This window comes from Lepidochelys kempii, chromosome 7, assembly GCF_965140285.1.
Source record: "Lepidochelys kempii isolate rLepKem1 chromosome 7, rLepKem1.hap1, whole genome shotgun sequence".
In the NCBI taxonomy this organism is placed as follows: Eukaryota; Metazoa; Chordata; order Testudines; family Cheloniidae; genus Lepidochelys; species Lepidochelys kempii.
This window is the reverse complement of record NC_136386.1, coordinates 37,960,945-37,988,936: the sequence shown is the minus strand read 5'-3', so window position 1 is coordinate 37,988,936 and position 27,992 is coordinate 37,960,945. Positions and strand designations below refer to the sequence as shown.

Below are 27,992 nucleotides of genomic sequence, written 5' to 3'. Positions count from 1 at the left end.
TATTTAACTGAACAATAATGGAGCAATGCCAAATGCTAAAAGTTACCAAAGATAATTTTAATTGTTGTAGATATAATGGTGTTCAATGACATCTGTTTTGGAACAAAAAGGTTATTTCCTGCAAATTATTGAAATATTTTTCTCCTAAAATAGCTCCTGAGTCACTGTTAAAGATACTTAGTATCTCCTGGTGGCTAGTGGAGACTGAAAACTGGCTAATAACTTTATTTTTAAGAAAGGTGCTTAAGATACAATATAAAAGGGTTATTTATTATAAAATCCATAGCGAGACAACCCATATGTGCAGCCGAGAAGCCAATGGGACTCTTGTGTGGGTAAAACAAGAAGAATTTTATCTAATATCTATTTCAGACTGGATACCCTGACCAAAGTTTAATGTCTTGTACTGCAGTAAAACAAACGTCAATGATCTGTACAGAATAAAAATGGTGATTGTTTACTCAGCTAAATATGTAAGATAAGAATATCTGTCTTTGTTGAAGATTCAACCACAAAAATTAATAGAGAATGAGTGAACAATGGAAATTGACTCAGAAATTTGAGGCCTTACTGAATCAAAGGCATGCTGCCCTCTCCACAGGTGCTTGGGGCAGGCATTTGGGGTACGGTGCAAAGCCCTCTGGCTGCCCCTGCATGTAGAAGATGGATGGGGGACATGGTGCTGCTTCCAGGAGCCGCACAGAGTGGGGCAAGCCCCTAACCCCGCTCCCTGTCTGGAGTGCCGGAGCAGGGCAAACCGCGGACCCCACTCCCCAGTGGGAACTTGAGGGCCAGATTAAAATGTTGGAGGGCCAGATGCGGCCCCGGGCCGTAGTTTGCCCACCCCTGATCTAAGGGCTTAGCACCTGTGTACATTTACACTGAAGTCAACCAAACGTCGTTCTTGGTGGCCCGAGCCTGTAATCTAACATGAATAGTCCCATGCTGGACTACTATGTGCATCATGTGCATAAGTGTTTGCAGTATCTGGGCTTGTGCGAGTTGGGATTTGCCTAGATGAGCAAACGAGAACAGCTTGTGTGACGACTGCCATCTTGGCTGACACACCAAGGAGTCAACAAGGGATCTCCAGATCTAAAAGCATGAGCTGCTGCTTCAACTTAACCAAAAGAGCCAAAGGTTTTTAGGTGGAGTTGTCATAGACTCATAACCTCTGTGGACTGTGCACAAAAGAAATCTCATACACACACACCACTGGTTTACACCTGCAGCATGGTGTGCTCAAATTTTAATTTGATGCTGCTTTTCCTGTGATTTTAGTTTTTTTATTGTGGTACAATCCCACAGAGATAATAGTACTAAATGATATAAATGTAGGAATTTTAGAACTATGATTATTCTTTTGCAGCTAATAGTACAGAGTATTCTGATTTTTCTTTGGTTCATCTGCTGTTCTCCAAAATTTGGCAGCGGGTTAGAGGTTGAAAAATTAGGGACACAACTGCAGTACAAACTTAACAGACTCGAATTAAGTTATTTTGGTTGGATAATTATTAAACATGTATGATCTGCTCAATGGTGCCTGTTCTCTGACTGCATAATAATTAAATTTTAGTGTGTATAATTATGTAGAAGATAATTATAAACTAAAATATTAAAAAATAAAGTTTAAAAAAAAGTTTACCTCAATGTGTAAACCTATGGAGAGATTAAAGAACTGTTTTTGTTTTAAAAAAAAAATTGATCTAAAAGCTACAAAAATGTTAGCTAAAAAGCTAAATGCAGGTGGGGATTTCAGCCATAACCCTCCCCTCACTTTTTTTTTAACAGAATAACAAAGGCAAATATTTAATTTAATTTTAACAACTCTCTATAGTTTCTACCAGTAGTAGAAAGTGAAGTTGTAATATATCAGCCTGGGAGGCATGGCACAATAATTGAAATGCTGGAAAACATAATCCTTCACGCCATACCATGCCCCATCCCAATTTCAACACTTTCAATGGGATTATTAGGTTACAAGTACATTTAAAGAACTGCCATTTAGCTGGACTACAGTATTTTTACATGGGAGATTAGAGTAAAATATGCAAAAGTAGGGATTTTAAAAATAGTATTTCTCATTAATTCTATCATAACAATGTATAAAAACTATAAAACAAGACAAAGGTTACAGGAAATGGGAGCACCAAGAGACTTCAGAGCAGTCCTCCAAAACAAACAGTGAGTGAAAAAAATTAAATCCTTTGTAACAATTATCAGGGAGTAAATGTCATAAAACCGCCTTCTTCACACTCTTACAAAGAGAACTTGATTTTTCTTTTTTAAAAAAAAGAAGTTATTTTGAATCTGTAAACAAAACCCCTTAAAAATCTTTGGGTCAAACCCTGTGAGTCTTAGTTGCTTGGAATGAATAGCAAACTACATTAAGACTGAATAAGGAGCACCACTGTTTTGGCCCTTTCATTATAACATCTTCTAATTATATATGAACTTCCATCAGAGCATACATGAGTATTTGTAGAATGCTTTCAATCTTACCCATTATAGAACTATTAGCTGCATTTTACAGATGACTAAAACAAAACAGAGTTAAGTGACTTACCCAATTACCCACAGGAAGTCTGTGGCACAACCAGAAATAGAACCCAGATCTCTCAGCATCCAGTCCCATGCTTTAAACCAGTGATACTCAGACCTCAGTGGTTTAGGAGCAAAATTAGCAATCAACATTACGCAAAAGAACCACAGTAGTGTGAATTCATTGTTTCATTTACTTTAGTACTATATCTATCTATATATCTATAATTCTCACAGCAAATAAGTTAATAACTTAGTGCAAGCTGATAATTTAACTGGTTAATAACATAGTAAAAGCATCTTGATTGGTTAATAACTTAGGTTAATAATGAAATCACACAGTGTTTTAATATCATGTGCTGGAAAGAGCCACAGGAGACCCATTAAAGAGCTACTTGTGGCTCGCAAGCCTCAGTCTGAGTATCACTGCTTCAACCATTAGACCATCTGCCTTCTTGATGCTGGCACAGCACTAAGTCCAGATTCCTGCAGTTATTTATTTAAGAATTCTAAACCTTTACAACTGTCAATGTGATCTCAATTTTTAAAAAGACAACACACTACAGTAACAAACCTGTCTCAATTTGACCACACAAAGGACCAAGAAACACTGATAGTTTTAAATGAAGGTCACCATAATAGTAGTGGTATCTTTAAGGATACATTAAAGTGAGATAGAGTTGCCTGGCAGACAGTAGTGTGCAGTGCAGTTTTCACCACATTCTCTTACTACAGTGGATTTTCTAACTCTCCAGATATGGAGTGTGTGAGATGGGCATGGGTGGTCAGACTAGATATATCTTACATGGAGGCAAACAAACAAAAAAAAGCAAAGTTTTAGAGAGACGAAGATGACATCCATGACAGGAGAACTAGACTCAACGGGTGGTGATCAATGGCTCCATGTCTAGTTGGCAGCTGGTATCAAGTGGAGTGCCCCAAGGGTCGGTCCTTCGGCTGGTTTTGTTCAATATCTTCATAAATGATCTGGAGGATGGTGTGGATTGCACCCTCAGCAAGTTTGCAGATTACACTAAACTGGGAGGAGAGGTAGATACACTGGAGGGTAGGGATAGGATACAGAGGGACCTAGACAAATTAGAGAAATCTGATGAGGTTCAACAAGGACAAGTGCAGAGTCCTGCACTTAGGACGGAAGAATCCCATGCACCGCTACAGACTAGGGACCAAATGGCTAGGCAGCAGTTCACCAGAAAAGGACCTAGGCGTTACAGTGGACGAGAAGCTGGATATGAGTCAACAGTGTGCCCTTGTTGCCAAGAAGGCCAATGGCATTTTGGGATGTATACGTAGGGTCATTGCCAGCAGATTGAGGGACGTGATCGTTCCCCGCTATTCTACATTGGTGAGGCCTCATCTGGAGCACTGTGTCCAGTTTTGGGCCCCACGCTACAAGAAGGATGTGGAAAAATTGGAGAGAGTCCAGCGGAGGGCAACAAAAATGATTAGGGGTCTGGAACACATGACTTATGAGGAGAGGCTGAGGGAACTGGGATTGTTGAGTCTGCGGAAGAGAAGAATGAGGGGGGATTTGATAGCTGCTTTCAACTACCTGAAAGGGGGTTCCAAAGAGGATGGATCTAGACTGTTCTCAGTGGGAGCTGATGACAGAACAAGGAGTAATGGTCTCAAGTTGCGGTGCGGGAGGTTTAGGTTGGATATTAGGAAAAACTTTTTCAGTAGGAGGGTGGTGAAACACTGGAATGCGTTACCTAGGGAGGTGGTGGAATCTCCTTCCTTAGATATTTTTAAGGCCAGGCTTGACAAAACCCTGGCTGGGATGATTTAGTTGGGGATTGGTCCTGCTTTGAGCAGGGGGTTGGACTAGATGACCTCCTGAGGTCCCTTCCAACCCTGATATTCTATGATTCTATGACCACAATTCTAAAGGGACCGCTGTTGGCTCCAAAAATAAAAGAAAAAGAGAAAAGTCTAGAGGGAGAGGGAACAGAGGAGATACACAGTTCATCATACTGTTATTAGAGATAGACAAAATGGTGTCGTTTCATAAAAATAAAGCCAGGAATGGTTTGAATGTTGATCTCATTTTATTCAAACCCAAAAGTTCAGGGCAGGAGGATCACTTTTAGATAAAATGTTCTTGTTGGTCAGCTCTAAAGATATGTATGCTAAACATATATCATACCTATTTTTATTGCTTCTGCTGGTTCCATGATTACAGATTCCATAGTACAGGAATGTTGACAATATTGGTAGTGTGGTCACCAAAGAGAAAAGTTAAAGTCATAACAAGGACCAGAATCCCATATCAATATTTTAAGGAAATTTGCCCTATTCCATGAAATTCACTCCCTATCTTTATAAAGCTCTAATGCACATCAGATTTCCTTTTAATGGAAACAAATATGAAGAGTATAGAAAAGTCAAAGAAGGAAAGATGGAGTAAATAAACTAGATGAAAACCCTTTTTACAAACATGTTATTTTCTCTGCAGCCAAAAAGTTAGCAATAAAGACAGATTATTTTAAAATATTCCATTATCCATTGTTAACACCAAATAAGCAGATGAAAATTTCAAGTAGAAGGCTATCACAGAAAGGCTACATTATTTTATTTTCTCTGGTCAATATGTGCTTCCAACAACAGCAAGAAGTAATGTGCTTCCAACAACAGCAAAGAGTAATGGATACTATATTGTTATTGTAACACATGCAGCCATACAGTAGCTACTTGACATATTTACTTTAAGATCAGCATATTTTCCATATTCAAAACAGTTCTTTTGACCACTAGATTTATAGTTGGACTGCCAGAGTATAAGACTGTCCTCTAGATACTGAAAGATTGGCTAGATAATTTTTCATCCTTTCCAGAATATAGAGGTTGATACACTGTGATTTGTGCTTTTAAACCTTTGTAATGCACCTAGGGACTTTGTGCATAAACACAACAGAAAAAATCGATATAACTAAATAACTATATTTGTAAATGTTCTATCTCCAATTCATAAATTGGAGATAGAATATTTACAGATAAAGGAAGAAGTATAAATCTTTCACCTTTATAAGATTTCTAATCTTTTTCAACCCAATTCTAGGAATCACTAGATCACAAGACACAGAGGCTCCTTATTACAGATATAATTCTAAAACTAAGAAATAATATTCAAAGTGATTTCTGACCTAAAATCAAACTATAAAGGCCTGGTTAGTGAAGTCTAGTTCAAAAGTAGTCTAGTTTATTTCAGTGGGACTACTTATTGCATGTGGTACTATTCAGTGCAAGGATATCAAAATCTCCTTTTTAATTATTAAAATCAACAACTGATTTCGACCCAATAAAGAAAGAAATCGCTCCCTCTTTCAACCGTCAAATGGTATTACTGAAGTTTAATATGGACTGTAGTTCTCTTACATGAAAAATGGAAACGCTTCTATAAGGAATATCTTGGAGATACCTACAGCTTTTACATCCTACAAACGTTTGTCAATAGCAAAGTAAAATAGATCTCTCTATGAATGATAGTTACCACCTAATTTCAAAATTAGCGTTGATGACAATGGGTCTCTTCCTGATGCCTTTGAAATTAATGGTATAACTTCAGTGGGAATTGGGCCCAAAATTTCATTCTTATTTATATTATACTTGTGTCTAGAAGCCCCAATATTTACATACACCTAGTATGAGACAGTCTCTGCCACCAAAAATTGTATAATCTAGACAAAAGTTCCAAAAGATGGAGGAGAACAGGGGCACTGAGAGATTAGATGACTTATCCATGACCATTACATTCTTAATATAAAGAATACAAAATATGCATATAAAGTATTAGCCTCCCAGTAGGAAGTGGCTGACCATACAGTTACCAGCTGCCACAAGTAAAAAACCAAGCTTTTGTTGGCAAACCAAGCCAGACAAATTAAAATTAGAAATAAAGTTGTTGTTTTTTTTACGATGAGGGTGATTAATCATTGCAACAAACTACCCAAGGAAATGGTGGGTCTTGATGTCTTGAAATCAAGACTGGGTATCTTTTTAGAATCTATGCTCTAGTAAAACACAAGTTATTGAGCTCCATATAGCAGTAAGCAGGTGAAATTCTGTGGTTTCTGTTGTAGAGGAGGTCAGACTAGATTGTCTGTTGGTCCCTTCTCGCCTTAAAATCTATGAATCCATAAAACTACATGCTTATAGAAAAAACTAATTGCTCCTTGTAGTTACTAGGTGACAATGTCCTGACCTCAGAACATAAGCCAATGATAATAAGCACTTCTATGTTTTAAAGTGCTTGTACAAAGGATAAGTTTGTTCTAATGATGAAATACTTGTAACTGAATATTCTGAGAGCTCTGGTGGGTTGATTTCTCTGGAACCAGTCTGAACAGGAGTTGGATATGCCTGCAGTTTGCTCATGCAGTTGAACTAAACCCTGAAAGTTTGTTGTTTTTCTAAGTTGGTTGTATGTGTATAGGGCCCTATACACATAGTTGAAGGTACATATTCCTAATTATATGTGCATAAATGCCAATCCAGTTTGAGGTGGGCTACTACTCCGTGTGCACAATTTAAAAGATGTATTAGAGCATAAGCTTTCGTGGGTGAATACCCACTTCATCAGATGCATGTAGTGGAAATTTCCAGAGTCAGGTATAAATATGCAAGCAAGAATCAGGTTAGGGATAACAAGGTTAATTCAATCAGGGAGGATGAGACCCTCTTCTAGCAGTTGAGGTGTGAACACCAAGGGAGGAGAAACTGCTTTTGTAGCTGGCTAGCCATTCACAGTCTTTGTTTAATCCTGAGCTGATGGTGTCAAATTTGCAAATGAACTGAAGCTCAGCAGTTTCTCTTTGAAGTCTGGTCCTGAAGTTTTTTTGCTGCAGGATGGTTACCTTTAAATCTGCTATTGTGTGTCCGGGGAGGTTGAAGTGTTTTCCTACAGGTTTTTGTATATTGCCATTCCTAATATCTGATTTGTGTCCATTTATCCTTTTACGTAGGGACTGTCCAGTTTGGCCAATGTACATAGCAGAGGGGCATTGCTGGCACATGATGGTGTATATTACATTGGTGAATGTGCAGGTGAATGAACCGGTGATGGTATAGCTGATCTGGTTAGGTCCTGTGATGGTGTTGCTGGTGTAAATATATGGGCAGAGTTGGCATCAAGGTTTGTTGCAGGGATTGATTCCTGAGTTAGAGTTACTATGGTGCGGTGTGTAGTTGCTGGTGAGAATATACTTCAGGATGGCGGGTTGTCTGTGGGCAAGGACTGGCCTGCCTCCCAAGGCCTCTGAAAGTGAGGGATTGTTGTCCAGGATGGGTTGTAGATCACTGATGATGCATTGGAAAGGTTTTAGCTGAGGACTAAATGTGATGGCCAATGGAGTTCTGTTGGTTTCTTTCTTGGGCTTGTCTTGCAGCAGGAGGCTTCTGGGTACACGTCTGACTCTGTTGATCTGTTTCCTTATTTCCTCATGTGGGTATCGTAGTTTTGAGAATGCTTAGTGAAGATCTTGTAGGTGTTGGTCTCTGTCTGAGGGGTTGGAGCAAATGCGGTTATACCTCAGCACTTGGCTCTAGACAATGGATCATGTGGTGTGTCCGGGATGGAAGCTGGAGGCATGAACGTAGGCACAGCGGTCGGTGGGTTTTCGGTATAGGGTGGTGTTAACGTGACCATCACTTATTTGCACCGTAGTGTTGAGGAAGTGGACCTCCCGTGTAGATTGGTCCAGGCTGAGGTTGATGGTGGGGTGGAAGCTATTGAAATAGCGGTGGAATTCTTCCAGGGTTTCTTTCCCATGGGTCCAGATGATGATGTCATCAGTGCAGCGTAGGTAGAGAAGGGGCATGAGTGGACGAGAGCTGAGGAAGCGTTGTTCCAGGTCAGCCATAAAAATGTTGGCATATTGTGGGGCCATGCGGGTGCCCATAGCTGTGCCACTGGTCTGGAGGTATATATTGTCACCAAATTTGAAATAATTGTGCATGAGGATAAAATCACAGAGCTCAGCAACCAGTTGTGCTTTGCCGCTTTTACAGATCCAGACTAACATGGCTACCCTTCTGATACTTAATTTAAAAGTTGTGTATACTAATGGCCAGATTTTCAAAAGTGCTCAGCCCCCCCAGCTCCCACTGAGAACATGGTTAATTCTGCTGGTGACACATTAGGCAAAGAAGCATAGGAACTGCTGGGTGCTGAGCCCTTTAAAAAATCTGGCCATTTCATTTAGGTGCCTAAATAGTAGCTGAATTATTCTGAAAACATGCCCCTGTATGATTTATGTTAGGTCACTCAGCAAGGTAATGTCAGAGGTAGGAGTGGAACTTGTGTGTCCTACCTCCCGCAATAATCTTTCTATTCACACACTGCCTCCTTTGGGAGTATAAATCTGAAAAAAAAAGAGCATAAACCATTACATCGTATATGATTTGACTATAGAACCACAGAGACTACTAATTCATGCAAATGCACCCATTTGTACTGTTACATACCTCCCTACCCTTTCCACATTTGTCTGCTTATTCACTTGTAGCATCTTATCATAATCCTAGATTGTGAGCTCTCTGGTGCAGGAACTGTTTTTATGTGTTGTTTCTATAGTGCCTAGCACAAAGGCCTCTGACCCTTCATTGAGGCCATTTGGCATTAATGCAGCATACAAAATAAAATAATAATATACAGAGGGAAAACAAAAGGAAAATGAGGTAAAAACAAAAGATAGCTATATCACAAATTTCCAAACTAATCCCACTGTCAGAGAAGGATACACTATGACCTGAGGTGACAAAAACAAAAACTCCAGGCAGCACTGGAAAGCGGAAAGAGAAAGTGGATACTGATTGGGAAGCCAGAAAACCAGCATTGTCAGTTACATTTCAGAAAAGATCAGCAGAATTCAGGTTTCAAACTCCAGGTCCACTTCAGAAACTTATGGGCCAAAATATCTCTTCAATTACACTTTTGTAATTTCACTAAGACTAAGGGTTGCATGGGCTGAACTCGCCTCAGAGTGTGGAGGTGGGGTGAGAGGAAAGAGAAGCAACACCTCCTACATACTCCCTAGTTCCTGGATCCCACATTCCCCTCTATGCCATCTCCTTCCCCAGCCCTCTTTATGCCATATTCTCTTTTGTGTCCCGCACCCCATGCCCTACGCGTCTCATGCCTTTGTCTGCCCATCCCCCTCGGTGCCCCGTTTCCCGCCAAGGCTCCAGCGCCCGAGACCAACGGCCCTGACGCTCGCCGCGAGTCGCGCGGCAGGCCCACCACCCAGGGCAGCGGGCAGCGCGGCCCGGCGCCCCGGGCTCTGGGAGGGCCAGCAGCAGGGCAAGGAGGCGGTGCCTGCCGAGCAGGGAGGCGGTGCCCGTCGGGAGGACGGGCCGGGCGGGGGGAGTTTATTCCACTAGAAGGGAATAGTTTCTCCTGCTGAGGCTTGACAGCGTCAGGTCAGTGCGTGAGCTGCTGCGGGGACCATCCCCCTGCGCGGCAGGGGGCTCTCTGGGGGCAGGAAGAGGCTGTGGGGGGCATGAACCGTCAGGGGGCTGCGTCCGTGGGGATCTAAGGGAGAGAGAGGGGTCTCTTTTGGGGTAGAGGTAGGCAAGGGGGCTGTACCCCGGGGGAGAGAGAAAGGTCTGTGCCTGTGTGGGGCAGACAGGGGTATTTCCCCTAGCGCAGAAAGGAGGGCTGTGCTCCTGGGGGATCTTTGGGGTGCAGGCAGGAGGCGGGGGTGGGGGGTGGGGGTAGAGGACTGTTGATGAAGGGGAGGCTTCATGGAGTGCGGGGGTTGTGGGCATGGTGGCGAGGGCTGAGAGAGCCAGGATGGGGCTAATGCCCATGGGGGCTCTCTGAGCAGGGCGCTGTTCCCATAGGGGCTTAGGGAGGAATGAAGAATTTGTTCATGGGAGCTCCAGGGTGAGCTGCGTCCATGGGGGCATCTAGGGGCAGTGAGGTACACAGAAGGCTTTACGTGTGCGTGGTCTATGGAGTTAGCAGCATAGGTGCTGTGTTGCAGAGGTGCGTTGTACTGGAGGGGGTTGGATCTCATGTGGGCTATGTAAAGTGGTTTGGGGATAAGCAGAGGGACAGTGTTCATGGTTACTGTATGGGGATGGTGGAATACACAGGGGGATGTATGTCCATTGGTGCTACATGTGTGATATTGATGGAGATAGACAGTAAACTGTGCCCATTGGTATTCTAATAGTTATAGGTGGCTATGTCCATTGGTACAACATGTGGAGAGGGGAGATGGGAAGGGAGTGTTACTCACTTTGCATACTTGTAATGAATGAAAAGCATCATTTTCTTTTTGACTTCTCAACCAAGAAAAGTCAGCGAGCCCTGATTTTAGTCATTCCACAGCAGAGATACTATGTTGAAATATATAAAATATATGGGTGGCATGCCCTAGGTTTTCAAGAGCATTTTGTAATTTTCTTGGTGTCATTTCTCTCCAGGGTACTTGGCAGCTGAGGACTGCAAGTTCCTGTAGTGTTGTAACTTTGAGGCAGTATATGCACATGATACAATGCTGTGATAGTATTATTATAACATTATATTATGACATTAGATTGATAACTATGTGTAGCCTTTTGGAGATAAGTGCAGGAATTTATCAAGAAATAATTAATTTTTATGTACCTTGGACTTCTGATTTAATAGTCTTGTTATATTTAAGTTAACTTAAATTAAAAGGATCAATTCTAATTGCTCGGACATTTAAAAGTGAGGGTGTGGACTGATAAATTTTGTTTGTAACCCACTTCCTCCATCTCCAAAAGGGTTGTTTGTCTGGAATATGACACTAATGTTCTGTCTAGTAACCAATGTTCAAAAATATATACTTCCCTAGCAATCAGTCTGTAATAATATGCATAGAGTAACTTTTTAAAGATGATAATAATGCATTATTTGTTAGCTAAAAGGACCCAGTGTGGCCCATGAGGTACATTGGAACTTGTATGACCTGCAGTATTCAGTTTGTCTTTTGCAAATTAGTCTTGTCTGTTGTACCCTGGTTGATATTAGAATTCCCTGTGCGTGGTTATGTTGAACATTTTTAATCTCTTTAGGTCTCACTGAAGATTAATGTGAAAATTACTTAGAGATTTAATTATGAGACTATGAAGAATCATTTTTAAACAGTTCTGCACAGTGTAAATATAGACTATTGTCAGTGGGGGAGATATTTGATCAAATGGTTAGACATGGATGTTGAAATTGGCAGCTAAACATCAGAATTATATTTGGCAGGTATTCTTATAGGAGCTGCTGTCAGATTTGAATCTACTCAGACATCAGTTTATTAAAATTTTGCATTATTGGTTTACATATTTTATATATTCCTGTGAGTAGCCCTAGTAGACAGCATCCATTCCTTGATAATACCTGATCTGAAAAGTATATGGCCCTGTACCAGATATCAGTGTATCATGAAAAGTTTGTCATAGTATGTTCTTTCCATAAAGAATTATTCTCCTCCTCCAATTTAAGTATCTATTATACATACTGACACCACAACAAACGCCTGTACAATGGTAAAGTTGATCAATATTATAGCTTCAGTTTTTAACTTTTGCTTTATGATACTGACATTGACATTACTGCTGAATCTGAGTTTTTTCTACTTGACTTTTCTTTCAGTTCCTATAGATCAGTTCCTAAATTCAGGCCCAGTTCAATCAATATAAATGTATTTCTATAGCAGTCGGTGCTTGAATGATTTTAACCAACAGTTTAATCAGTAAAGCCAGAAATAGTTTATAAGTAGAAGCAAAACCCATGTTTTGTACAATGCTAGGCAAATAATTCACAGGAAATAATTTACTTAATGATTTTTGCCTCTTTATGTTTTGGAACTGACACCTTTTGATTTTTTCTGAAGTATTCACTATTAAAAAAAATCAGAATAATTTCACTAGCTATTTCTTGTTCTGTAACTCAGTTGTCAGTAATTAGTTTTGAATATTTGGTATTTGAAATTTGAGTGACTTTAATTACTTTTGGTTGATACATAGGTCACAGGGTTTTCTTTCTGTTCTCAATTGTGGTGAGCATAAACCAGGCTTCCAGTGCAGCTACTCAGGATTGTAAATTTAAAATTCACCTTCTATGAAAATTCTCCAATATTTGCTTAAATTTACTATTTCCACGTGTTTCTGCGCTGAATACTTTTCTAGAGTATTCATGGAAAGCAAACACAAAAAGCATATTAACACTATCTAAATTAACTAGCTTAAAAATCTTAACAAATACTTGCAGGATTCTCCAAGCTAGTTTGTTGAGGCGTCATGGGCACAATGCTTTCCATTTTATTTTCAAACAGTTTATTTTGCTGTGTTGTTATGATATACCCACTAATTTATTTTTTAAAGTCAATACTAGACTTATTGAAAGCAGATTGTTCCCCACTGTAATATTATAAGTGATGGTGAATTCTGATAAATCTTTATTTCTTATGCTGATTTTTTTTCTTTAACAGGAGGTTCTTATTCTTCAGTCATTTTATTGCAACTGTTCTGAATGTTTCTGTTAATTTTCTGTGTATTTTTAAAAAAGCAACAAATCACTAAGTAGTAGAAAATCAGTGTTGTGATTGGTTCTATATAACTATACACCCTGAAATATCATTAAGGGAACACATGCATGTGCTTCCTATTAACAAGACAATTCCTGAGGGCCTTACTCAATCTTCACTATGTTCTTACTCAAGAAAAATCCCTTTGGCTTCAATGGGGGGTTTCGAAGACTGAATGGAAATTGATTTGGATTAACATTAATAAGAATCACAGTAACAGGGTACTGATATTAATTCTTGTACTGACTGATATGCCCTTATTTTTCTTTTAACTGATTGGTTTCAGAGTAGCAACCGTGTTAGTCTGTATTCGCAAAAGAAAAGGAGTACTTGTGGCACCTTAGAGACCAACAAATTTATTTGAGCATAAGCTTTTGTGAGCTACAGCTCACTTCATTGGATGCATTCAGTGGAAAATACAGTGGGGAGATTTATATACATAGAGAACATGAAACAATGGGTGTTACCATACACACTGTAAGGAGAGTGATCACTTAAGGTGAGCTATTACCAGCAGGAGCGTGGGGAGGGGGGGAACCTTTTGTAGTGATAATCAAGGTGGGCCATTTCCAGCAGTTGACAAGAACCTCTGAGGAACAGTGAGGGGTGGTGGGGAATAAACATGGGAAAATAGTTTTACTTTGTGTAATAACCCATCCACCCCCAGTCTCTATTCAAGCCTAAGTTAATTGTATCCAGTTTGCAAATTAATTCCAATTCAGCAGTCTGTCGTTGGAGTCTGTTTTTGAAGTTCTTTTGTTGAAGAATTGCAACTTTTTGGTCTGTAATCAAGTGACCAAAGAGATTGAAGTGTTCATAGATACTAAGATCAGAAGGGATCATTATGATCATCTAGTCGGACCTCCTGCACAACGCAGGCCACAGAATCTCACCCACCCACTCCTACGAAAAACCTCTCACCTATGTCTGAGCTACTGAAGTCCTCAAATGGTGGTTTAAAGACTTTATGGAGCAGAGAATCCTCCAGCATGCCACAGAGGAAGGCGAAAAACCTCCAGGGCCTCTTCCAATCTGCCCTGAAGGAAAATTCCTTCCCGACCCCAAATACGGCGATCAGTGTTCTCCAACTGGTTTTTGAATGTTCTAATTCTTGACGTCTGATTTGTGTCCATTTATTCTTTTACGTAGAGTCTGTCCAGTTTGACCAATGTACATGGCAGAGGGGCATTGCTGGCACATGATGGCATATATCACATTGGTAGATGGGCAGGTGAACGAGCCTCTGATAGTGTGGCTGATGTGATTAGGCCCTATGCTGGTGTCCCCTGAATAGATATGTGGACACAGTTGGCAACGGGCTTTGTTGCAAGGATAGGTTCCTGGGTTAGTGGTTCTGTTGTGTGGTGTGTGGTTGCTGGTGAGTATTTGCTTCAGGTTGGGGGGCTATCTGTAAGCAAGGACTGGCCTGTCTCCCAAGATCGGTGAGAGTGACGGGTCGTCCTTCAGGATAGGTTGTAGATCCTTGATGATGCGTTGGAGAGGTTTTAGTTGGGGGCTGAAGGTGATGGCTAGTGGCATTCTGTTATTTTCTTTGTTGGGCCTGTCCTGTAGTAAGTGACTTCTGGGTACTCTTCTGGCTCTGTCAATCTGTTTCTTCACTTCAGCAGGTGGGTATTGTAGTTGTAAGAACGCTTGATAGAGATCTTGTAGGTGTTTGTCTCTGTCTGAGGGGTTGGAGCAAATGCGGTTATATCGTAGAGCTTGGCTGTAGACGTTGGATCATGTGTTGTAGTCTGGATGAAAGCTGGAGGCATGTAGGTAGGAATAGCGGTCAGAAGGTTTCCGGTATAGGGTGGTATAGATCCATCATGAAGGATCTACAACATATCCTGAAGGACGACCCATCACTCTCACAGATCTTGGGAGACAGGCCAGTCCTTGCTTACAAACAGCCCCCCAACCTGAAGCAAATACTCACCAGCAACCACACAACAGAAGCACTAACCCAGGAACCTATCCTTGCAACAAAGCCCATTGCCAGCTGTGTCCACATATCTATTCAGAGGACACCAGCATAGGGCCTAATCACATCAGCCACACTATCAGAGGCTCGTTCACCTGCCCATCTACCAATGTGATATATGCCATCATGTGCCAGCAATGCCCCTCTGCCATGTACATTGGTCAAACTGGACAGTCTCTATGTAAAAGAATAAATGGACACAAATCAGACATCAAGAATTATAACATTCAAAAACCAGTTAGAGAACACTTCAATCTCTTTGGTCACTCGATTACAGACCTAAAAGTGGCAATTCTTCAACAAAAATCTTCAAAAACAGACTCCAACGAGAGACTGCTGAATTGGAATTAATTTGCAAACTGGATACAATTAACTTAGGCTTGAATAGAGACTGGGGGTGGATGGGTCATTATACAAAGTAAAACTATTTTCCCATGTTTATTACCCCCCACTCCTCACTGTTCCTCAGAGGTTCTTGTCAACTGCTGGAAATGGCCCACCTTGATTATCACTACAAAAGGTTCCCCCCCCCCACTCTCCTCCTGGTAATAACTCACCTTAAGTGATCACTCTCCTTACAGTGTGTATGGTAACACCCATTGTTTCATGTTCTCTATGTATATAAATCTCCCCACTGTATTTTCCACTGAATGCATCGGATGAAGTGAGCTGTAGCTCACAAAAGCTTATGCTCAAATAAATTTGTTAGTCTCTAAGGTGCCACAAGTACTCCTTTTCTTTTGCGAATACAGACTAACACGGTTGCTACTCTGAAAACAATCAGTTATGATGTATGAACACTTCAATCTCTTTGGTCACTTGATTACAGACCTAAAAGTTGCAATTCTCAACAAAAGCACTTTAAAAACAGACTCCAAGGAGAGACTGCTGAATTGGAATTAATTTGCAAACTGGATACAATTAACTTAGGCTTGAATAGAGACTGGGAGTGGATGGGTCATTACACAAAGTAAAACTATTTCCCCATGTTTATTCCCCACCACCACCCCCATTGTTCCTCAGGCGTTCTTATCAACTGCTGGAAATGGCTCACCTTGATTATCACTACAAAAGTTTCCCCCCCTGCGCGCCCCCCCACTCCGCCCCCCCCGCTGGTAATAGCTCAACTTAAGTGATTACTCTCCTTACAGTGTGTATGGTAACACCCATTGTTTCATGTTCTCTATGTATATAAATCTCTCCACTGTATTTTCCACTGAATGCATCCGATGAAGTGAGCTGTAGCTCACGAAAGCTTATGCTCAAATAAATTTGTTAGTCTCTAAGGTGCCACAAGTACTCCTTTTCTTTTAACTGATTGGGTTTTTTATGAAGCATAGCTGGCCCTTAGACCAGTTGTGCCCCTAGTCAGGTGCCAATAATAATATGGGCATCTATGAGGCTTGTGCTACTGACTGCACAAGCGTCTTCAAAGGGAGTGGAGTGGGATGGGGATGTGGTCCACTCTCAGCTGATGGAGGGTGGGGGGAAATGCACATGGTACCAATTTAAAGAGTTGCTGAGTTTCCATTGCAGTATATGGTCCTCCAGAGCCCCGGAATTCCTCCAGGGCTTCTGCTGCAATGGAGTCCCCTTGCATACAACCCACATGCAGAGGCAATCTAGCCCTAACTCTAGTATTTTAACAACAGAGTATTTAGCAAACAATTAGCTACATTTAAGGCCTGATTTGCAGACTTTGCATATGCAAAGCTTTCATGGGAGTTAGGACTGGGCTCATAATCTTTATCTCCCCTCTTCTTCCAGTATGTTCCACAGCCCAGTTATTAACGGATTCCTAAATCCATTAAAAGAACCAAACAAAACAATGATATCCTTCCCCAGATTAAAGTTCTTTAAAGTGAACTACATAGTTATGATTATTGTTTGTTACTTGAATTGCAGTAGTGCCTAATGGCCTGATCAAGGATCAGGGCCCATTGGGTGAGGCATTGTACACACATAGAGGAAAAGACAGTGCCTATTCCAATGATCTTATGTTCTAAAACTCTGAGGCGAGAGCACTAGTAGATACAAACAAACATGGGGAACACAATGAAATGGTGGGATCATTAAGCAGAAACTTGGACTTACAGATGATGCTTTCCATATGTAGCATATTTAGCTTCATTTGTTTGTTTCATTGGCATTGGCTATAATAGCAAAATAACTGCTGTTTAACAAGAGAAGATAAGCAGCTATCTCAAAATCCAGTTCATGAATTTCTGGAATCAACTAACAGGTGATGCTTTGTAGACATGCATAAGCCACCCTCTTCCCTCATGACTAAGCACATCACCTGCATGCCATGCAGTTTGCATATTCAGGACAAAGTCTATGAATTCAAGTCTGTGAATCCCAAAGTCCCATCTAGCTGAACAACAAACTACTAACTTGCTACTCTGCTGGTTGATAATTAGCAATTTTTAAAAACAGAGCTTAGGTACTTATGCGTATGTATGTTCAGGAACAAGTGTATGCTTTGTATATATTAGTACATAAACATTCATGTACACTATGTATGTATAGCTAGACTACAGGATGTACATATTATTTCAGTGTTATGGAATAACATCCTCCGTATGTAGAAATGCTGCATATATAAACCTTTAGTTGTCATTTGTATTAGTAATACTAAATAAGTAATAATTAATTGATTTAATGTAATTGCAATAATCATACCCTGAGAGTTTTAAATAAGAACATTGGGACAGTTTCTTTCCAGACCTCTAATGCAACAACATGAGACCTCAGTGTAAAAACTATTAGACTGTCTGGAAATTTTTTTAAGGTATAAATAGCATTGGAACTATTTCAGATTTTTTGTACTTAACACTGTTTTATGGTTTAGGTTTTTTAAAATTTTATTTAACCTTAATAAAACAGAAATATGGGTCAGAATTCATCGGGATAGGTTACAGTTTAAATCACACAGTACAGCCCATGCTGTAAATAAATATAGTTCATGCTTCAAGAGAATGTGGAGGGCGTGGGCTGGAGCAGGAGCAGGAGGGATTTGAGGTAATTCACCAAAAGGGCCCTTGCGAAAAGTGCATGGTGCAATGTGCATTCCCCAATTTATGTGGTCAGCTCTGCTTGCTAGAGCAGTGGGTCGGCAGAAGATGAAGCCTTCTCTCATCCTCACCCTGCCCTCTTCTTTTGGAGATGCTATTGTTGTCACTGTTGTGGAGCAGTGGCATTGCTTCCCAGCTGTGTTTTGACTGGCCTTGGCCCAGAAGAACAAGGTGAGAGAGGAAGCCCCTTGCGCCCTCTTCCCTCCCTTCCCCTTCTGTGTCTGGCCAGTGATAGATATCAGCTACACACCACTTCACACAGAAGCATTTTGCGGTTTCCATGAGCAGCATATCTGACACCTTCCCATCACTCTGTAAGAAGTGTCTTATCCTATACATGTTGGAAGGGACAAATGGTGGGATTTTCAAAAGCACGCCGAGGTCACCTAACTCTGCTCCCACTGAATTAAATGGTAAATTAACTTCCATGGAAGTAGAATTAGACCAATACTGGGAGATGTTGGAAATCCCACCCAAAATCATTTTGAAGATGATCATATGCTGGCATTCCAAGCAGAGAGGCATACACATAACCTAATACATGCCACCAAAAGAAAATACAGGCAAGAGTTGCACTATAAGACACACACACACACACACACAAAATCTAAGCATGACATCCTAGCTTCACTGAAGTCAATGGGGGCTTTGCCATTGACATCAGTAGAGCCAAGATTTCACGCTAAGACTAGCTAGGCACTAGAAACTTCTAGAGATTCTCTCCAGCATTTCACATGCATCCAAAACTCCCTTTGAATCCAGTGGGGATTTTGAGTGTGCAGAGAATACCAGATCAAGCCCTCAGTGAGTTCTTATTTGCTCAGCAAGACTACATGGCGAAAGCTAGATAAACATAAATAAATGATATATCAAGGACATTGTTGTAGAAATGCCTTTGAAACAAACAGTGGTATATTTTTCTGTATTATGTTCTGGAGCTAATGTGGTTAGTTCATTATAGTTGTAGTTGAGCTTTAGATTTAAACAAAATGTAAACAATTTTATACAGGTTTTGCAGGTGAGATTATGCTGCTCATTCAAATCAAACTAAAGTCATACAGACCAGCCGCTAGTGTAATGTTGTCTGCTTATGCCTGGGGAAGAGAATTAGCTTTTCATGCAGTTCTGCAGCTCTTTTGTGATAACAGCATGTGTCCCGTGTGGAATTAGGATGTCTTTCCTCTTTATCATGCATGTGGCTGTGACACATTACAGAGTCCCTCCACTCTAGCGCCCCATTCTTGTTTAACAGGAAACCTCTACTTAATGTTCCCCTACTTTCCCTCCACAAATACCACAATTCTGGACACATTATTTATTTCCCTTTAGGAGAATGAATTCTCACAACTGTCATGGAACAGGCATCTGGAGCAGGTGGGGATAGAGAGGAAGGTTACATACTGAGTCTTGGGCCTTTCAGCTGAAGAGTCCAATTTAATGATTTTGAAGGGAGACTCATAGTCGCTTAAAATAGCCCTGACCAGGATTACAATCTGCTCTTAAACTACTTTACATGACATATAATTACACTGTATTCCATAAAATAGTATTTTGTTTCATAGCATAGTATTTTATTTCAGGTGCAAAGTACATAACTTGTGTATTTATACATACCTTCTGAACATATTGGTCATCACTTGTGTAAATACTATAGCAGCTAACCGTGGAATGAAATGTAATTCTGCTACTGTTTAACAGTTTTCTCTTAGTATTTTATTGAGAGTTGCAATCTGAACATTCGTGTTTGAGAAGTGCACACCATTTGACCTTCAGTTTGAAAATATATCTTATATTAAAAAGTAATATGGTTAATCCTCAAGGCAATATTGCAGTATTTTTTCCCAGCCTCTTCCTCCCCACCCCCCCCTGTAAATCTTAACATAGAAACACAAGATATATAACATTCTTCAGTGGAAGTAAGAATAAAAAGGGATTCTAAAATAATACTAAACAAAATGAAATGTGTGTATGAAGGGAGGGGAAATATTTTTTTTATTTTGGCAGCAATTCAGAAGTTTGATATACTTTTATATAAACATAGTGATCAATTATGCATTTTTAATCATTTTCAGTATTTGTTAGCTGGGATATTTTTATGTCCCTGAGAAACAAATTCTCAACCATGGTAGTTTAAAACTGATATCAGAATATCCAAAGAGTTATTTTGTTACTCCAAAAGAAGAGATATGAAAAGAAAAATGTTAATTACAGGCTTTAACACTCAGAGTAGGATCTTTTAGTGAGTAGGAGCTTTTAGTAGGGGTGGTCAGAAAAACAGGTTTTACTACTTAAGAGCTGGAGCTTTGTGGTACTATCTAGTTGGAGAGCTTGGAGAAAATGCAACCACTTCTATTTATTACTTCTCATAAGGTGTATGATTTCCTATGATAGAATTAACTTTTAGGAACTGTCATTTTTGGTGTCCACAGTAACTAAAAGTGAAGTGCTTATCCTTTAATCTTGAATACATTTTACTTAGTTAGTGCTTGCTATCATCTGCAGTGGTTTTCCAGCTGCTGGATTTTATGCTGGGATCTCAGATCTCATTCTGTAGAAGCATAGTACAATATGTGTTACTAAATTGACTTCTAACCATAGCAAATAATTTCTAAAATAGAGGGCCAAATTCTGCCCTCCTTTCCTTGTGTGCAATCCCATGGAATTCAAAGGACATGCATGGGTGTACCTGTGAGCAAAATTTTAGGATACGTCTGTGCTTCAGCAGCACAGCTATGACACTGCAGTTGCGCTGTTGCAGCACTGTAGTGTAGATACTTCCTACATCAACAGGAGAGTTTTTTCTGTCGATGTAGGTAATCCACCCCCCTCAAGAGGCAATAGCTACGTCTGCAGAAGAATGCTTCTGTCCATCTAGCTGCATCTACAGAGGTGGTTTGGTCCACCTAACTATGTCACGCAGGGCACAACATTTTTCACAGCCATGAGCGGTATATCTAGGTTGATCTAAGTTGTAGGTGTAGACCAGGCCTCAGAGACATATAAAGTTTTCTCTGTGTTTTATAATCTTATTTAGAAACATGTGTGGCAGAACCTCATTTCTCTGCATTTCCATAAACTGGAAATCTGTGCTGAAAATGGTTTTGGGGTTTGCATCTTATTGAAGCCCAAATATGGGAAATTCTGAGGAAGGCTGGGGTATTGGCTCTCTGTAGGACAATGGGGGATCTCTTCTGGCCTCACTCCTGGGGTTCATCTGTGCCCTGAAACAAGGCCTTTACAATTGGCTAATGGTGCTGGTGTTCCTCCATTGCTTCAAAAGTCACTAATTTGTAATGGGTAGGTTTCCCTCACTCGATTACAGCTTGAATTAGGAAGAATTCTCCTGTCGACCTAGCGCTGTCTACACCGGGGCTGAGGTCGGTTTAACTGTCGGTCAGGAGTGTGGATTTTTCACACTCCTGAGCGACGTAGTTATACCGACTTAATTTCCTAGTGTAGACCAGGCCTTAGCGTAGTTTAGGTCTTTCACTTGCATCTACATTTAAGCATCCTCTACTTTTCAACTCAGTGATATGTTATGATATATATTTGTGATGATGGTTTAAGGAATATATATTTAGTAAAACATGTTTCAGTGCTTTATATGCTTTAAATGTCTATTATTGTCCCAACATAAAAAGAGGCAATGTGTTTTGTAATATGTTGCTCCTGCCCATGTTTGCCTGTTTTTAGATTTTTGTCTTTAAAGCTTGCTTATACCAGTATTGAAAAGTATGGAAACATAAGTTCTCACTTTCATTTCAAGTAATATGATTTCCTTTTCAGCCATGAGCACTGGTCTTGGCTTTTGAGAAGACAAATGAAATAAACTCTCAGGCCTTGTCTACAGTGGATGCAGTTTATACCAGAGCTATTTTGATAATATCGTTTATAACAGTTTCCTGAACAAAATAAGATAAAGGATTATTTTGCCAGTATAACGGCATCTACACTAGGGCTTTGGCCAGAATAGCTATGTTAAGGGTTTGATTTTTTTCCAGGCTCCTAACTGATAATGATAAGCTGGCAAAATTTTAAGTGTAGACCAGGCCTAAGAAACCAGGAGTTGTTATAATTAACTGTAGATTATGTTTGAAGATTAATATTATAAAAGGTCAGTGACTTGTGACTTCAAAATAGTAAGTGGCAATAAAACACGGGGCAGTTACTTTGGTGTGGTGTCCTTATGCAGTTTGCAGGACATTTCATTTAGTTTTCTGTAACAATGACTAAAAGTATTTGTCTTCATTATTAGCACTATCAGTGCTATTACCAGTGCAAAAGTGTAACTTTCAAAAAACAGTTATGGAAGCTTAATTAGTTGTTCTCAGTTGTTTTACAATATTTGGATGTTGGTACTTGTGAAAGAGAGAGAGTGGTGTTATTATACAAACAAATTCCATGTGTGCTTCCTCTGCTTAATTCTTATATTCCACCTCAGTCTTATGCAACACCCATGCTTTTACCATCTTGAGCCTTTTACAATATAAGATTGCCAATTGCACTGAGCTGATTAGTGATATTTGCGAAGAGAAGAAAAATTCAGTGGCACCATGAATGAGAGACCCTAACATGTTTCTTAAAAGTTTCCCGAGAATATGCCTATAGAAGTCAAAGATTCGTTCTTTGGGCCTGCCTCTTGATCATATATGCTAATTTACCAGTTTGTTAGGAAGTGGCAAATATGAATTACATTCAGACAATCTGGAGTATTTTGTTGCCTATAGTAGTCTAACACGTATAAAAAGTAGATGACTAATAGCAAGGGAATCACTGCAATGTTGTGGATTATATTCAGGTTAGAACAGAGCTATCATGTTATGACATATCTTACGGCATCCATAGCCCATTGTGGTGCACCAGCAATTTTTTAAAAAATGTAACAAGTTTATTACTTTTCTAAAGAACAAGTAATTACACACATCTCCAGCAGGGTTGGTTTTACTACTGATCAGAAAAAATTTATACTGTAGGAAGCCTGAATAGAACTATAGTGCTAAGTCTTTTAATTCCTGTAAGTAGCATCCATTTTTGTAGACATAGCCTTTAGAAAACTTTTTGTGGTAAAGCAATCAATTTAAAAAATCTAAATATTATCATCACAGGGAAAACATTCACAGGTGTTTCATAATTTATATACTTATTTATAAAACACACAAGTAAATTTCTATAATACTACGTCATCAGTATTCCCTATATGAAGCCATTACTACCATGCTGTGTCTATCACTATTTAAACTGTTTTGTGTATCACCATTCTCCTTTCACTTCTTGAGGTATATCCTGTTTGACCATAATTGCTGTCATTTTTTTGAATGGTTCCTGGTTTTGTTTAGAAATGCCGTTTTCAGTAGAATAAAGGAGTTACATAAGTCACATCATACTGCTGACTTATACATCATTCACTGTTTCCTCCTTAATGATGTAATACTGTGGTTGTGAAAGTCATGTGCACTTCTTTCCATTCACTTTTAGGTCACCAGGGTGCCAATTCTAAGTAGGTGAGAGATCAAATGAAGACTCAGAAAATTGCTCTGTGTGGATTATCAGCCTTGTTTTAAAAAATAATAAAATTGTTGTCATAAACACTGTGTTCTCCTGATTTTTACAAACATAAACATCCCCAGAAGAAAAATTGCACAGGATAGTTTGGAGAATTTTGCAAGGCTGTGACATGTTCTGTATCTAATGTATTGTGGAATATTTACAGTATATTTAATCTAAAATAAAGGGCTATTTGAGTTCAGAATATTTTACATAAATGCTTTTTGCACTGGTGGATTAAGACAGGATCCTTGGGATCCAAGCCCAGGGTTCTGTGAAGGCCCAGTAAAAAAGAGAATCTGGGGAAACCAAGAAAGAATTAGGGAAGGAAATCAGGGAGTCCCAGGAGACTGTGAGGAAGAATTTGTGGGTGCATGATTATTTTAAAGAGCCTGAATTTTAAGTCATAATTATCCTGTGGTGCTAGTTAAAGGAAAGGATTAATAAGGGGGGAAATCTTTAAAAGTATAGGCATTTGGTTAGGATCTGTTTCTTCAAGTATAAAATTCTTAGTTGAACCTGTTGGTCTTGAAGCCCATCTATATCTGGCTTCCTTTGAGATTTTTGGCACTCCCTTATTTAGGACATGCTGTAAGTGCTATAAGAACAGTCTTTTTGTAGTATTTTGGCATTCCTGCCAGTTCTGTTTTGTCCAAAAAGGCTCCTGGTTTTAAATCCAGTCCCATTTCTCATTAATCATGCTGGAACTTGAATTATCTGATGCACAAAGACGAATGCCAGGTCTTCTGTCACTAGGGACAGCAAAGAAGAAAGTGTATTTCAGTGAAGTCTGAGGTAAGGTTAGGGTAACATATTTAACTAATAAGAAATAGCTTTTACACACAGCACTGATGCTGCTGTAGTCTAGCCTGACTGTATTCATTGATTTAGGCTGTTCAGTTGGTTCCCCTCTTTCTCTCCCACTTCCCAGAATCAACAGAAAATGTAGCACAGCATAGAGTCATGCAGCTTGTGTGGCAACCTTAAACTTCCTGCTGAAGTTTGATTCTTTAGCAGGAGGATGGCTGCTGACTGCCTGCCCTTTCTGTTAGTCACAGCTTTCTGCTGATGTGTTTGAGTGCAGAACAGAGAGGAGAACCAGCTGAGATAGTGGGGAGGCTGGAGTCAGCAGTCAGCCCCCTGGCCAGACCAACTGTCAACATCCTCCAAATGTTGTGGAAGTGTGTAAAAATAATCAAGTAGGGAGAGCAGAACATGGATGAGGTGGACAATGTCTACCTCCCTCTTCCCAGGTCTACATCTGAGGTGAGATAGTTGAGGGGGAGAAAGAAGAGGAGAGAAACACGTATGATGTGTCACCAACACAGGGCCTCACCCTCTAGCCTGAGAGGAAGAGACTAAGAGGAAAAACCCTGAGTCACCCCAGCACCAAGTGAGAGGCAAAGATTAAAGAAGAACCAATGACCCCCTAGAAAGAGAGAGAAACAGATGCTCCCTGAAGATGCAGGAGTGGAAATGGACCTGTAACTCTCTTCTGGCAGTGTGAGATGGAGGAATAGTGAACATGCTAATTATCTCTAGCATATGCTGAGTGGAGCTAACAGTCCACTACTGGACCTTTCCACAGGAGCTTGGGGAAGGGGATTGTTTGGGGTCAGAGGATTGCAGGGCCTCAGTAATGTTGAGAGAGACTCCAGTGGTGATCAAGGACAGCAAACTAGACATGAGTTTGCAAAGTGATATGACACAACACCTGTAATACTCATTTCTGAGCACCATGTTACCAGAAAGAGATTGACAAACTGGAGGGAGACCAGAGAAGAGCAACAGATAAGATAAAAATATCTTGTGACACCGGCTACAACAGTGCCATGCGAATGCCTGTTCTCACTTTCAAGTGACATTGTAAACAAGAAGCAGGCAGCATTATCTCCTGCAAATTGTAACCAAATTTGTTTGTCTGAAGGATTGGTTGAACAAGAAGTAGGACTGAGTGTACTTGTCAGCTCTAAAGTTTCACATTGTTTTATTTTTGAATGCAGTTATTTTTTGTACATAATTCTACATTTGTAAGTTCAACTTTCATGATAAAGAGATTGCACTACAGTACTTGTATTAGGTGAATTGAAAAACACCATTTCTTTTGTTTCGTACAGTGCAAGTATTTGTAATCAAAAATAAATATAAAGTGAGCACTGTGCACTTTGTATTCTGTGTTGTAGTTGAAATCAATATATTTTAAAATGTAGAAAACATCCAAAAATATTTACATAAATGGTATTCTAGTATTATGTAACAGTGCGATTAATTGCATGATTAATTGTGATTAATTTTTTTAATTGCATGATTAATTGCGATTAATTTTTTAATCGCTTTACAGCCCTAATTAAAAGTTACGTATTTATGGCTTAGGTTAAGAGGCATGCCTACAAATATATGAAGTGTGTAAATAACAATGAGAAAAAGGAAATATTTAGGGCTGGGATTTTCAAGGACAATAGGATTTGAATAACTAATTCCTTTAGGCTCCTTTGAAAACCCCAACTTAGGGTGGTACATGGTGGTATAGCTAAGAATTAAAGGATGAAATTAAGGCAATTTTAGGATGGATAATAGGAATAAACTTCCTGACAATGCATGTATTAGGTTATGGAACAGTTTCCCCAACGGAAATGGTAGAAGATGAGAGTTGTAAAAGTAGACTGGAGAAAACACTAAACTGTAGAGCCCTGCGTGGATACAAAAAGGTGTATCCACATCCAATCTACGATCTGCAAAAATTGTCTGCAGATATCTGCAGATTTGCACGGATCTAAACAGCTCCACAGGTCACTGTACAGCAGTGATGCAGGGCTGTGTCAAGCCCCCAGCTGCCTCCCCCAGCCCCACTTCTCCCCAGAGACCTCCTGCCCTGCCACCCACTCCGCCTCTGCCATACCTCCTTCCCCACTCTGGGCAGAGAGGCTACAATTCTGGGACCTTCTCTGCAGTTCCGCCCTCCCCATGGGGGGCTTGAACAAGATGCAGCAGCTCGAATGCAAGCAGCCATTGCCACCTGCTCATTTAAAGAACAGTCCCACCTGTGTGATTCAGAGAGCCAAGCTGGAGCCTGCAGGCTGACTGACAGCTGCTCAGTTTTGTTGAATGTGTGCTGCAGAGCCCTGTGTGGACACAAAATTTGTATCCGCATCTGTGCTGCAATCCGTAAAAATGGTCTGCGGATAGTCACATCCGCTGATACAAAACGGATACTTGCGGATTTGCAGGGCTCTACTAAACTGTACTATGGGGAAGAATGTTACATTGGCAGGATCGACTGACCCAATAGGACTTTTGTATCACTGTCTTCTTGAGCAGGGGGTTGGACTAGATGACCTCCTGAGGTCCCTTCCAACCCTGATATTCTATGATTCTGTGATTCATTTTATGTATACCAATTTCACCTATGCCATTTGAAGCTGCATAATCCCCTAAAACGGAATCAGTCTACTATTTAGTCTACCTCATAGCTTGGATATTAGTACTATATCCACATGGTTTATTGTAGCTCATGGAGGCTTGGATACAAAGTAAGAGGAAAGAGTACCCACAGGTTCCATGGTAGTTGCTACATCACGTCATGTGCATACAGGAACTTGGCATCAGAGCCAGAGTTGTCCAGCTTCAGCTGGAGTGCATAGTAGATGGACCACAAGTCTGGTTGTGGGTGACGATTTGTATGTTCTTGTGCTGTGGGACCTGGAAGAAACCCCCCCAACCTCATTTTCATGTGATACGTAAATATGCAAATACTCCTTTTAGATTAGCTCTTGGAACACTGACCACATATTTGGGAAATTACTGGAATTTGATACCTTGTGAATCTTTTTGTTTAATGACTACCAGCAATGTACTCTGTGCTGTCCAAATGTACATACGCATGGTCCTGGCTGCACTCTAGTCCCAACAGACAAAATAGTTCAGAGGTGTCTGATGAGGGTTCATGCTAACGGTGATGAAAAAATGTTAGACAGATTATCATTAAGGACTGTGGTGGAAACATATTTTTTGGTGAGATTTGAAGAGGTGGTCTAGAAGGCTGTTCACTTTTAGATTCTTTAAAACCTTTCAGAACTGTAAGCCTCCACTCCCTGTGGACAAGTGGGCTCCAGCCCATGTATCATGGTGCTACAGCCAGGAAGTGGAGCTACCTTTGAGGGGAAAATATCGTAAAAATTAAATTTTTGGGGTAAATTTTCAAAACCACCTAGGTGATCTTAGGGGCTTTTGAAAAACTTTATTTCATACTAAAAAACCAAACTCACAGTTATTGCTCTACTG

At 40.1% G+C, this 27,992-nt stretch overlaps 1 protein-coding gene across 4 annotated transcripts in view; it reads left to right on the top strand.

Annotated features, from left to right (window-relative positions):
- Positions 1–9,896: 9,896 nt before the first annotated feature.
- PPARG (peroxisome proliferator activated receptor gamma) overlaps positions 9,897–27,992 on the top strand; it is a 105,514-nt gene continuing 87,418 nt past the window's right edge. For 2 of the 4 annotated variants that reach the window (XM_073352272.1, XM_073352269.1), the window contains exon 1: positions 10,335–10,546. The gene's annotated coding sequence lies outside the window, so the exon portion shown is untranslated. Of the gene's footprint in view, positions 9,979–10,334; positions 10,547–27,992 lie in introns of those variants that run through there. The other 2 variants (XM_073352271.1, XM_073352270.2) reach the window with 2 other exon arrangements.